The following is a 14,206-nucleotide window of genomic DNA, read 5'->3' as shown; positions in this document are numbered from 1 at the left end:
AGGTGCCATAGCAGAATAAACAACACCAATAGAGGTTGAAGAGCAAGAAAATAACTAGCTAGTAGCAGAAGAGGAGGGTGAACAAATGCAGGATCGGGAGCTTGCTCAAAATATTGATGAATCGATTGAAGTTGTAGATATGGAGTTGGAATTGGAGAGACAGAATGAGGATGTTGACTTGATGTCGAGTGCACCACAAGCAACATTCAGTCTCCATCACCTCCAGCAGCAAAGGTAGCTCCGAGCAAAGAATGGGATGTTGTTCCTCTTAATGATGATCCAGTGATGGACTTGTATAATCTGTCTTATGATGAATTCAATAATAGAATTGTACAAGCACGGAGAAATCATTTTTCAGATGATCATGAATCACCTGCATTCACTAGAGAGAGGTTGATAGTAGTGGACACTAGCAAGAATCCAAATGCCATTTATGAACCCAACTTGGTCTTTGCAGGTGAAGCAAGATCAAACACTCAGTATTTGACAGTCAAGAATAAGCAATTGGCATAGAACTTACAGGTTGTCCAGAAAGAGATAGAATAGCTCAGTGCCGCAGCACAGAATGCAATCTCTGCACAGGTCTACTTGGAGGGAATGAAATCAGCGATACTTGGTGAAGTATCGACACTTGGAGAGACTATGTGGGACCTATATGAGTAGATCATAACCATACATAAGGTAGTTTTTCACTTGCATGGTTGTAGCAACAGAGCAGATACTTTGTTAAAAAGAATGTACAAGATGCCATTGTCACCATGTAGGAATGGACAATGCGATACAAAGGGGCATCGCTTAACTTGCCAAAGAAAATGAAGCCATAGGCAGAGCTAGAGAAAGTAAGAGTTCAAATGTTGATTCAGAACAACACACAACTCACCTCTTTTATTGGTAGTATTCAGGCCTCATATGTACGATTATACAACAGTTTGTATGTCTTGGTGAATGCACAAAAAATCCCATCAGTTAGTTAGATCACTAAAGCTAAACCCAAGAACTAGGTTAGGCGGGAGATTGAAGAGTACTTGGAGTAGTTGGGATAGATTTCCACCAAGGAATATTTGGAGTTGAATAGATAGAACATGAAGAACTACATCGATGGTCTTGTCCAAATTAGGAAAATGTTGCTCATGCTTCAGAAGGAGGTTGAAATTAGTTCCAAATTATTGTACCCAGATTCCATGGAGGCAAGAGTGTGCTTCTAGCCAGACACCATTACACAATTTGGGGAAGTTATCACATAGTACTGAGCTTGGCATCAATATGTGACCAAGAAGCATCAAGTGGAAGTCGTTGAGCTAGAGTTTCCCCAAACTCAAGCATCATAGTGTTTTGTCTTTTTAGGTTGTCAAGTTGTCTCTACCCTATTTTGTCCTATATGGGTACAAGTGTAAATTGTAATATTATTTGTAATTATGTTGTAAATGAAATTCCAAGTGTCACTATTGGAATATAAAGAATCAATATGTAATGTAATGAGTCATCTTGTAAATAAGTTGAAGAGTCATGAGGGTAGTCCAAAGGTCACAAAGGGGAGTTTAAGAGTCACTCCCTCTTGTTATAAATATAACCTCATGGCTCATGCAACAGGGCTTTTGGGAGCCAAGATTTTGGCTAGGATTAGGCTTAGAAGGAGCTTGGGAGTATGGTGAAGAGCCTTGGCTTCTCTGTAGCGTAGAGTGAGTATACTTCTTTGAAGGAGCAGGTATTCTTGACTTTAAAGTTCCACTTTTGGGGCTAGTGGTCCGTCAATGGTGTATGTATGTATGGAACTTTCACTTATAATAAAATCAAAGCCAATACGCTTTCATGCATATGTTGTGAATATAGTAGGACTATTCTTGTTGTATTTGTAATGCATGATATTTTACTTACGCTTATGCTTATGAAATATTTCATTTGCATTATTATGAATCTTGTTGAATGCGTGTTGTTGTATTAATCCATCACTTTAACTTGTGGAATATTATGCATCTTAGCTTGTGATGTCATTACACTCATGTGTTCCTTTGGAGATTCAGAAATTGTAGTTAAACAAGTAAGAAACATGATGCATTGTATCTCTACACACTTGAAGCATTATCAGTCATTGGTTTAGTCTCTCATTTCACATTTTTTAGAGTTTAACATTTCTGCTATTCCTAAGATTTAGAATTCCAGCACTGACCTTCTTCCTAACATTGCATCAAAACTGATCCCATATGAAGATTACAGTCCTGGTAGATTTTCTGTAGAATTAATCTTTAGACCGTTCATTCCCGATAATATCACTAACTGATGGGTATTCAGTGATTATGATGACATTTTAAGTTTCTTAACTTCTAAAAAATCATACGATGACCAAATAATTGATGAAGATGAAAATAAGAGCCCAAGCAAATGGAAACAACAACATGAGAGATTTCAGGAGCATTGGAACGGATGGGACAGGGAGGGTCTACAGTACAGGATACTATTGCAAACAGTTACCCGACCCGTCCCGACACTAACTTCTCAGAACAAGCAGTCTTGGGGGTTTTTTTTACTTTAGTTTTTATTCGAGGGTTTTTTTACTTCCCTTATTTCCTCGCTGGCTCAACGTCGTGGGACTCCCAGCTACCTTCCTCCCCGTTTACCCGCTTCCTGCATGAGAATTACCTCCTCGATGGCTTAGCAACTCCGACGGCTTTGCATCTCTACCGTTCCCATGATACACTATCGATTATCGCTCTTGCCGCTAGTCAAGCTGCTCATTTCGGTTTCCTGCTCCCCTGGCAGCTAGTGCGATGGACCTAGACCTAGTGGACTACTCGGAAGACCCGCTGGAGGAGGGATCCATCTGGATGTCCACGCATTCAGCATCGGAGGGCTTGCTAACTTACAATGACGTTCTGACTAGCACCATTGCTAAGCTTCCACAGTTTTCTGGTCCTTCTAACCCTGTGGTTATCTTACCGGACGATCCGCCAACCTGGCCGGCTCTCTCCTCACCTCCTCCGTCGCCGTCTACCTTGGGGTTTATCTTGGGTTGCCTTAACCCTAGCCCCGATGACTCTGGTCCTATTCATGACCCTCCGCCGACCTCGGTTACCCACACTTCACTTGTCGTTACCAATGCCACTGCTGAACAGGCTCCCCTGAACCCCCCCTTCTCTTCCGCTCCCCCATCGGGTTGTTTCACGACCATTCCACCGCTCTCGGATGCCATCCCCACAAACCCTAACCCTTCGGTGGAAGTAACAGAGGATATTGAAAGAGGTTCAGAACATCACCCTTCTGCAGGTGAGCCACGACCCCTGAAGAAGTATAAATGCTTTAAGACCAAGGCGGAGGACGTAATTTTGAGGCTCGGGGAGGATATTCAGTGGGGCGACACCATGGATTTTGCAGATAGGGTTCTTGTCAACAAAATTAGGGGTCAGAATTACACTGTGGCATGCTTGAAGACTTGGGCCTCAGAGGTTTGGGGCACCACTTGGTCGACATCCCCTTTGTTCAAACATTCGTGCGAGGTTGGTTCGCGTTGAGGTTTGCCAGACCTGACCACATGAACTGGGTACTGTCCTCCTACTGGCATTTCGAGCATGCCCCTGTTTTTTTGAAGCGATGGATGCCCTTATTTGACCCGGAGACAAAACAGATTAGGGTCGGACCTGGATCAAGCTGTCTAGCTTGCTGCTGCAATTTTGGTCAGAAGATATCTTCAGAAGGATTGGGAACTCGCTGGGCACATACATGGAATATGATAAATCGTTCCAGACCACGGGTATGATGGCATATGCGAGGATTTTGGTGCACTTAGACACCAGAGGAGGACTGCAGGAACACATCACCATTCAATGGAGATCCTCCTCGTGAAAGCAGATACTGGATTATGAAGGAGTACCTTATCGGTGCCGGAGATGTCATAAGGTTGGACACCTTTTCAGGGATTGCCCGCTGAATCACAAGGATAAGAAAGAGGCACAGAACAAGGCCTTTGAAAATCTGGAACCTCATCCACAGCAGCCGACCGAGGTGGAGGATACAGAGGAGCAACAGACAGCAAATGAAGTTGTGGAGGTGGACACTACTAAAGGATCAAAGAAGAAGCGTGGGAAGGCACCTTACCAGCCACCCTCCCCTCCACTGACGAGATCTCGGGCGGCTCAGGGAGATGTCTTCTCCACGGGTATGTCTACTTCTTCTTTCTCTCCCACCTCATCTTTAGTTGTAACAAATTGTTCAATTACTTCAAATCCCACATTGATCTCATCTACACTTAATCCACATACATCTTACTGTATTTCCCCCTCTGTGGGTCATTTGATTAATCATGGTATCAGGCCGACTCATCCCATCAATGTGGCATGCACCTTTCAAGCCCCCCCTCCGATCTTTTCATTTACCCAGCCATCCATTACTTCGGCACCCTTCCATCCCCCACCATCCCATTCGGTAGCCTCCATCACCCGATATCCTCTGCGTTCAAAGGGCAGACTTCAAGAGCCGGATGCTGTGGGTTTTGATCCAGAGGTCACCCCCATACCTCTTAAACCTCCCAGGGGACGACCATCATCCCTCTCCAAAGCCAAGCACCTGGCGGGTGAAGAGGTGGTGCAAGGTAAACAGCAGACAATTGACAGGGTTCTTAGAGCAAGGAATACCCTAGTCCCCCCCCCCCATGAAGATCCTATCCTTCAATTGTCGAGGGTTAGCTAGCCCTGGTAAAAAACTAGCTTTGAGAAGACTTTTTTCATCGGTTACAGTTGACATCATATTTCTACAAGAAACCCTAGGCATGTCCAGCACTATTATCCCTCTATTGGAATCATGGTTGCCTGGTTGGTCATTCCATGCACTGGACGTTTCAGGCCATTCTGGAGGCATTGCTCTAGGAGTTAAGAATCACACCATTGAATTGAAGAGGGTTTGGGGGGGAATCGGACACTTGGGGGCTGACATATACTCTGCCACCTTAGAGGCAGAATACAGAATTATCAATGTATATGGCCCTTGTCATGACAGGGCTGATTTCTGGAGGAAATTGCTTAGCTCCTCAATTATCCAGAAAGACAATATCATCCTGGGAGGGGACCTAAATTTCTCTATTGGTTTCATGGAATCTTGGGGTCAACAGGCTCAGGTAGATGGGTTGTCTGATTTTTTTTCAAACCTCTTGGAGGATCACAACTGGATTGACATCCCCTCTGCAAAGATTCAATACACCTGGAGGAACAATAGAATTGGGGAACACAGTCTAGCCAGGAGACTGGATCGATTTCTCATCAAGGAGGCCTTATTCAATGAAGTCCCACGGATTAGACAATGGGTGGGATCAGGAGGCATATCTGATCACAGACCTATCTTTCTTGAACTGGATGGTGGTGATCCCAGAATTAAGGCACCCTTCAAGTTTAACTCTTCCTGGTTACGAGACCCCACATATTTGAAACTTGTATCAGATTACTGGATTAATCACCCGATTGGGGAAGGAGGGGATATTGCTGATGGGTTTGTTCGCAACCTTAAGGAGTTGAAGTGCTTATCCAAAGATTGGGCACACAAGAAAAGGAAACAGGATGATCTCATGCTTCGGAATGCTGAACAAGAAATCTCCACATATGAGGAAAACACTGAAGGCACATTTTACTCTCAGGACCACAAAGATATGATCACCTCCCTTATCCAGCAGAGGACTCAAATACTGAAGGACAGGGAAGAAAGTTGGAGACTTAGAAGCAGGGCGATTTGGCTAAAGGAGGGTGATGATAACACCAGATTCTATCATAAATTTTCTAATGGAAGGAAGGCCATTAATACTATATGGGAACTACAGAATGAACAGGGGCACACAGTTCAATCATCCAGCGATCTGGCTAACCTAGCCACCTCACACTTTAAAGACATTTACAAGGCTCCTCATATTGCTAACTTGGTGGAAGTTATGCGCACAGCTGAGCTTTTCCCTAGGTTTGTGGACTAGGACGAGGCACTAGAACTTACAAGGGAGGTCACTATGGGAGAACTTGAGGCCACATTAAAATGGTTCAAGAAAGATAAGAGCCCAGGCCCGGATGGTTGGTCTATTGAGTTCTACATTGCTTTTTTTGACATTCTTGGCACAGATCTACTAAAGGTTATTGAGGATTGCCATAGGAATGGCAAAATGTCTGCGGCCATCAATTCTACATTCATTTCTCTTATCCCCAAATCGGATAACCCCACCACTTTCAATGACTTCCGTCCTATATCTCTCTGTAATTGCATCTATAAGATTATCGCCAAGATCATTGCTAACCGACTCAAACCCATCCTATCTTCCCACATATCCCCTGAGCAATTTTCCTTCCTCCAAAACCGACAAATTCATGAAGCCGTTGGAACAGCTCAGGAATTACTTCATTCTGTCCATCTGAGAAAATTGAAAGGCATGATTTTAAAAGTTGATTTATCAAAAGCCTTTGACAGAGTCAACTGGCTTTATATCAGGATGTTATTAACTCATTTGGGCTTTCCCTATGCTTATATTAAATGGATAATGTGTTGTATTACCAATGTATCTTTTAGTGTACTAATCAATGGAGCAGCTACCCCCTTTTTTCATGCTGAGCATGGGCTCAGACAAGGCTGTCCACTCTCCCCACTACTATTTCTTCTCATCATGGAAGGTTTGAGCAGGATTATTGGAGCTGAGCACAGAAGGGGCAGGATAGAAGGCATTAAAATCACTGACACATGCATACTTACACACCTCTTATTTGTGGATGATGTGCTTATCTTTTTGAATGGGAGCATTGGGGATATTACAACACTACAGAATGCCTTTGGACTTTTTCAGCAAGCTACTGGTATGGCCATTAATGTCAGCAAATCCACTCTGACAGCCATGGGATGTACACAACATGAGACTCATTTTGCACTCAGGCGCTTTCCTTTTACCCTTCTATCCATTGAAGAGGGGTTGAGATACCTTGGTTATAGACTAAAGCCACAAGGATACAAAAATGCTGATTGGATATGGCTCATCACCAAGATTGAAAAGCGCCTCAACATCTGGTATCACAAGTACCTTTCAAGGGCTGGCAGACTGGTCCTCATCAAAGCAGTCCTGGAAGCTACACCTGTATATTGGATGACGCTAGCTTGGATACCCAGAGGTATTCTAGCCAGGTTGCAAAACATTTGCTGCCGCTTTTTATGGAAAGGGAACCAACAAGGAAGAATATTTTCCTGGGTTAAATGGGATACCATCGCCAGACCTAAAAGATGGGGAGGATGGGGAATTAAGTGGCTGGACATTTTCTCCAAAGCACTGGCGGCAAAACTGGGTTGGCAGCTTATTAATGCAAACAGTCTATGGACTAAAGTTGCTACTGCCAAATATATTTGCCCCTCCTATATCATGGACTGGATTCGGCAAGAACAGAGAGTCAGCACTAATATATCGATCATATGGAAGGCTGTCATAAATTCCATCAACCTCATTCGAGATGGACTTACATGGAGAATACAATCTGGAACTTCTGTTCGTATTGGGGCTGACCCCTGGATAGGATGTGGCAATGCACATAGACTGCCAGAGGATTTGAAGCATTATCTTGCGGGCCAAGGAATTACGCATATCAGTCACATAGTGGATGAGGTGCACTCCTCCATATTTCAACAAGCCTGGAAATCTGTACTTGACCTCAACATACCTGCACAATGGCAACAGAACTAGCTTCTTTATACTGATGCATTGACTGAGTCTCATATTTGGATCACAGAAGGAGAAGACGAGATTATTTGGGCTCATGCCAAGCATGGCAGATACACACCTAAGGAGGGGTACTTGATCTTGATGGAATCAGTCAAGCCACAACTTATTGAGCCTTGGTGGAAAGCTTTATGGAAACTTAAAGCTACGCCCAGAACTCGTGTTCTCATGTGGACAATCCTCTTCAACAAGATTCCGACAGGCTCAAACCTGATGAAGCGAGCTTTCCATGGACCGTTTTGGTGTCATTTATGCAGAGAGAATTCTGAGGACACTGAACATTTATTTCTGGATTGTCCCATATCTAAAGAGCAATGGAGACATATAACATCATACTATCCCTCTTTAAAATCTTGGCAGGGAAGGAATATCACAGAGGCTTGGAGCTCTTGGTGGACTGCTCATAGTGGGAAAGAAAGGAACATGCCCTTAATCATGTGCTGGGCTATCTGGATTGCTAGGAATCATGCTATTTTTCATCATAAGGCCCCTCACTGGAACTCAATATTACCTAGGATCATTGCTGATTATGACCTGCTACCTGAAGAAGACTTTGTCCCTACCCCTAGAGTCATACAACCTGAAGTCATCAATAAATCCATCCCGTGGGCCTATTTCGATGGATCAGCCCAGGATGTGGGATGTGGGGGAGGGGCTATTCTACATTTATCTGATGTTCACTGTTTTAAAATTCAAATGGGCTTGGGGAGGGGAACAAACAATTTTGCTGAACTTTGCACAGCCAAATATCTCATACAATTCGCCTTAGAAAAACACTGCAGACATCTACAACTCTTTGGGGACTCAAAAATTGTGTGCAACTGGTTAAATAAAACATCAAATTGCACTGCATACTCATTGAGGCACATATTGGCTGAGGCTCACAGGCTTATATCATTATTTGACACTTTTGTATGTCATCACATTTTCAGGGAGTGCAACACAGGGGCAGACTTCCTATCTAAGGAGGCAGCGCACAGGCAGGATGACAATTGGTTAATACAGGAGGAGAAGGATGGTGCTTTCTACCAGCACTACCACAGACTGTTCATAGATTTACATGCTATATAATGGGCTCACGAGCCCGGTAGAAATTTTTTATTATATGTAAATATTTAAGTTTTTTTTATGGTTTTTCACACAAACAGTACTATGATCGCTCTCTCTGCGTAGAGACAATTTTTATATTATGGTTGATATAACAGTGCTCCCTGCGTGGAACACATGTTTTTTATTTTTGTTCATATATATACTGATAGGCTATCGCCTCACATATGCATATGCTACGACATCTACAAAATGTAATTTTCAACATATTAATGGAAATTACAACTTTTCCTAGGGGAAAAAATTAATGAAGATGAACCCGACAATTAATTAAAACATAAAATCGATGATAATCCAATACCCAAATCTGTAGTAAAACTTGAGGATCTCTATGATTTAAAACACAGATTTAAAAGAGTTACTAATTCAAAACCACAGAGTTCAACTTTGAGATTTCAATTAATAAACCTTGGAACATATCTTAAACCTCAGAACATCCATTTAGTACTTGGTCTCTCGTCCGAAGAAATATTATCCTTCATTCATTTGTTAAAAAAATATAAGGATATCTTTGCTTGGAGTTACGAAGATCTCAAAACATTTGACACCTCCATCATTCAACACACAATTCCGATGACATCTAATGACAAACCTGTCCAACAAAAATTAAGGAAAATTCACCCGAACTTAGAAAATCAAATCAAAACATGGGTTTCCAAATTGGTACCTGTTAGGAAGAAAAACGGTGATATCCGCATTTGTATAGATTTTAGGAATCTCAATAAGGCCAATCAAAAGGATAATTTCTTGCTACCCACTATGGCATAGATTTTATGATCAGTTGTTGGTTCTTAACTGATTTCTTTCCTTGATGGTTTCTCAGGATATAATCAAATCATGGTCCACCCAGATGATAGGCTAAAGACTACTTTCAGAACCAAATGGAGAACTTATGCCTACTAAAAAATTCCATTAGATTTAATAAACGTAGGGGCCACTTTCCAACAAGCCATGGATATAGCTTTCAAAGTTCGGTTAAACAAAATGGTTGTTTTTTATCTGGATGACATTATTGTTTATTCAAAGAACAAAAATAATCATTTGCAAGACTTGAGACAAATTTTTGAACGTTGTAGAAAATATGGGATTTCATTAAATCCGAAAAAGTTTGTTTTCACTCTTATTGAAAGAAAACTTTTAGGGTTCATTGTGTCAAAAAAAGGAATTTATATTGACCCTGATAGAATAAAAGAAATTTCTCCACCATATAACAAAAAAAGCATGTAATCATTTTTTGGACAGATCAATTTTGTCAAAAGGTTTGTCTCTCATTTCTCAAAAATTATTTGCTGTTACAACAAATGATTAAGGAAGATGAAGTTTTTAAATGGGTCACTATGAAAAGCAAGCATTCGATTTAAACAAACAGGAATTATCAATGCTCCTTCTTTAAATACTTTGAATTTCTCCTATAATTTCATCTTATATACTTTTTCTTCTTCAACGTCTTATGTCATTGTTTTGACACAAATTAATAATCATAAAAATGAAGCACCCATCTCTTTTTCCAGTTCAAATTTTCAGGGTGCTAAATTGAATTATTCAGAAGTAGAAAATCAAGCATTTGTTGTATATAAATATGTATAGCATTTTAGACCTTTTCTTTAAAAACACACACGAAAGTAATAGTCTCATTCCCAGCAGTGAAGAAATTACTAATGCAGAAAGAATTAGGAGAAAATATAGTAAATTGGGTAACAGCTCTGCATGAGTACAATATTGAAATTAAACTAGCAAAAATTCTCAGAGGGTAGGGTTTCTGCAAGATTCTTACAGGAGGATCCAACATACTAGCTGAAGGGGACACAAGTAACAATGAACACATTTCTGGGGTAAGTGCAATTGATTCTGGTTCCCAATACGCTGATTTAATTTTTTATTTGAAAAATGGATATGCTCCTCTCGAACTCAATTATAAAAGAAAAATAGTTTTACGATTAAAAGCAAGTCATTATGAGATTGTTGATAACGTGTTATTAGGAGAAACTATGATTCCATATTGTTAAGATGCCTTGAAAATCATGAAGCACAAACGTTTTACAGGAATTTCACGATGGATCAGCAGGTGGACACTTTAGAGGAGATACTATTGCACACAAAATCTTACACGCTAGATACTATTGGCCCACTCTCTTCAAAGATACCCACGCATACGTAAGGAAATGCAAAACATGCCAAACTGCTTCTGGAAGACAACGGAAACCAACCTTGCCTCTGCAGCCAGTCAACATCGAACAACCTTTCGAACAATGGGGATTGGATATCATAGGTGAGATCGTTCCTCATTCTTCTAAACATCATAGATATATTCTGACTGCTACAGATTACTTCACTAAGTGGGTGGAAGCAATTCCACTAAAGGTAGTCAATTCTAAATCTATTATTGAATTTATTGATCAATTTATCATTACAAGATTTGGTTTGCCTTCTACACTTATATTTGATAATGCATCTTATTTTTCGGGTACCAGTATGATTGAATTTGCAATTAGGAGAGGTTTTAAACTCAAATATTCTACTAATTACTATCCCCAGGGAAACGGTTTGGTAGAATCCACTAATAAAAATCTCCTTAGAATAATCAAAAGAACTGTTGATCAAAATCAAAGAAACTGGCACAAAGCTTTAATATTTTCTCTATGGGATGATAATATAGAAGGCCTCTCTATCGACACTTCTCCATTAAACCAATCTATGGGAAGGAAGCCATTATTCCATCACATTTAGCTCTTCCTTCATTAGCCCTAGTTCAATTTATTGAAGAAACACCTTCTTCTTCCTTGCAATTAAGAAATTCACAAATCCTAAAACTAGAAGAAGAAAGGGAAAAGGCCAAACTCACACACACCAAACATCAACAGATGGTGAAAGCTTCTTTTGATGCAAGTTCAGTCACACAAATATCCTTGCAAGTGGGAGACCTAGTTCTCAAGTGGGATAAAGCAGACGAAGAAAAAGGGAAACATACCAAATTTCAAAAATTATAGCTTGGTCCATTTCATATTGTTGAGCAAATAAGCCCATCTACATTCATACTGCAAGATTTATCAGGCAAGAGAGATTCTCTTCCTATAAATGGGCTCATCTTAAAGAAATTATTTTCTTAATTTCTTATCATAATTATATATGTATATAATAACAAAGAATAAAATCTTTAAAAAAATCACTTCCATTGTACATCTCACTGCAATTTATTTTTCCTTTTATAGATTTTATTAATAATATGTTAAATAATACTCTATTGACTTTTCAAACATCTCTTGAAGTTTTTTGTTTTTTCATTTTGAAGGTAGGAATTTTTAAGAAGTGGTTATCAATATTGAAATTAGATAAAAATGATAGAACTTTTAAAATCTTTTCCATTAAGTTGTAAAATCTTTTTAAAAACCTCAAAAATTATATCATTTTACTCTAGTTTTAGTGAAAAAAGGTTATCCTTAAAAAGTAAAGACCGTCTTACAACTAAAACACTTTCAACTTGGATTTGTCATCCAAAACTCTTAAGGAGTCAATGATCCTCCCCATCTATTAAAAAGATAATTTTTAAAGTGTAATTCTAAAATATAATAAATCTAAAAAGATAAGAGGTCTCATCATGAGCCTGCTTACCTTGTTCATAGAACAAATTACACTGACATTACCATACTAAACACCAAATCAGGGAAATGGTATATGATTTTTAATTGTTAGACAAGGGGTCTCATAACAAGCCAGCTTGTTCAATTTTAATTATTACCAGTGAATGGCATTGTCGTTATCTGGCCACCAAACCAGGACAATAACTTTTTAGCATCAAAAAAAAAAAAAATTACCTCTAATTCTTGCACTATTAAATGGATGGGATACTGGATTGTTGTTGGTTAAAAGATAACCATGTCGAAGCTATGAACGCCTGCTGGCAGCAGGGGCTCTACCTATGAAAAACGAGTACACTACAAACTAAGTCGTAAAAGGCCCCCTACTTTATTTTTTACAACTGATTAATGACTGATACAAGTAAATAGGAGTTTTTCATTCACGGAAGGTTTTTTTTAAGAAATTTCACCTTAAAGAGTTTTATAGTCAGAGTAATTTTATTTATTTAAATATTTCGAAAAGTAGTTTTCACTTCTTGAATTATTTTTACTCAATTTTTGAAAAAAATCATTATTATCAAAGATAACTGGTTCTTCCAATGAATCGCCAATTGTTGTACTGTTCAACAACCCCCAATTTAATGTATTATAAATTTCCTATGAAATTTATTACATTAAAATAGGGACCATTTAGTTTTTAAAAAGCCTTTGATTTTTTTCCATAAAAATAAAAATAAACCAAATTTTAATAGCCCCCGAGACCAAAGCTATACTTAGGCTTCAAAAAAAACCTTAAGTATTAAACAATATGGGTTATCAAAATAAAAACATCAAATCGGAATTCAATTAAAAATGAGTTATAATTTAAAAAACTCTGACTTTTCCAAAAAATATCATTCCCTCGCATCGCAAATAAACAAAGTTCCAAAGGCAAAGACCCCTCCTCCAACTCCATTACAATTGTGATATAAATCAGACCCGTCGGGATTATTCAATGCAATCCATAAGTCCCCGCGTTTGTGACTATCGCAAAAGTTCCAAAAAACTTAAGTCTTAGCCTTGACTAAATGCAAATTGCGATTAGGCCCAGACCCGACGGGGAAAATCAACTATGATTCATAAAAAATCTCGCATTCGTGGCTATCGTAGTTTCCAATAGTCCTACCTCCTGCCTCCTACCTTAACCGATTGCGATATGCGATATAGCCGAACCCACAGGGATTATTCAATGCAATTTAACAAAACCCCGCGTCCGCGCAATTGCAAGAGTCTAAAGGTTCTACCCCGCTCCACACCACCAATTGTGATTGCAATAAATGATGTCATATCCACGTCACATGTGGCATTATCCTCCACGTCATCCCGCACATCACAAATCGCAAGTCTTTCGGCACTTAACCATATGTCATGTTTGTCTCTGCTCCGAACATCGATTACGATAAAACAAAAAAGCCAGACTTGTCTTATAAAATAAACGACTCAGATCTAATCTACCCAGATCAACGGAAGATAAGATTTTAGAACCCCCTGTGCTCAATTTTAAGTCTTTCAAAGGGGGGTTCCAAAAAGTGGTTTTTCCATCCAAGCCCTATATCTACATGTCACTCCTCCGTTCTTTCAGACTCCCCTCTTCACAAACCACTTACCACTTGAAACCCCTCTGAAAGAAACCACTAAGCCATGTCACTTGTTCTAAATACTCCTGCTCATTCCACTTACAATATATGATAAGACCCTTTTCAACCACCACGTCATCTATCACATGGATCTGCCACGTCATAGTGACATCACCATCATGACATCATTC

Source organism: Pinus tabuliformis, chromosome 4_2, assembly GCF_031772625.1.
Source record: "Pinus tabuliformis cultivar Carrire ecotype Pingquan chromosome 4_2, CPIR1, whole genome shotgun sequence".
Taxonomy (NCBI): Eukaryota; Viridiplantae; Streptophyta; class Pinopsida; order Pinales; family Pinaceae; genus Pinus; species Pinus tabuliformis.
Note: the sequence above shows the minus strand (reverse complement) of the source record.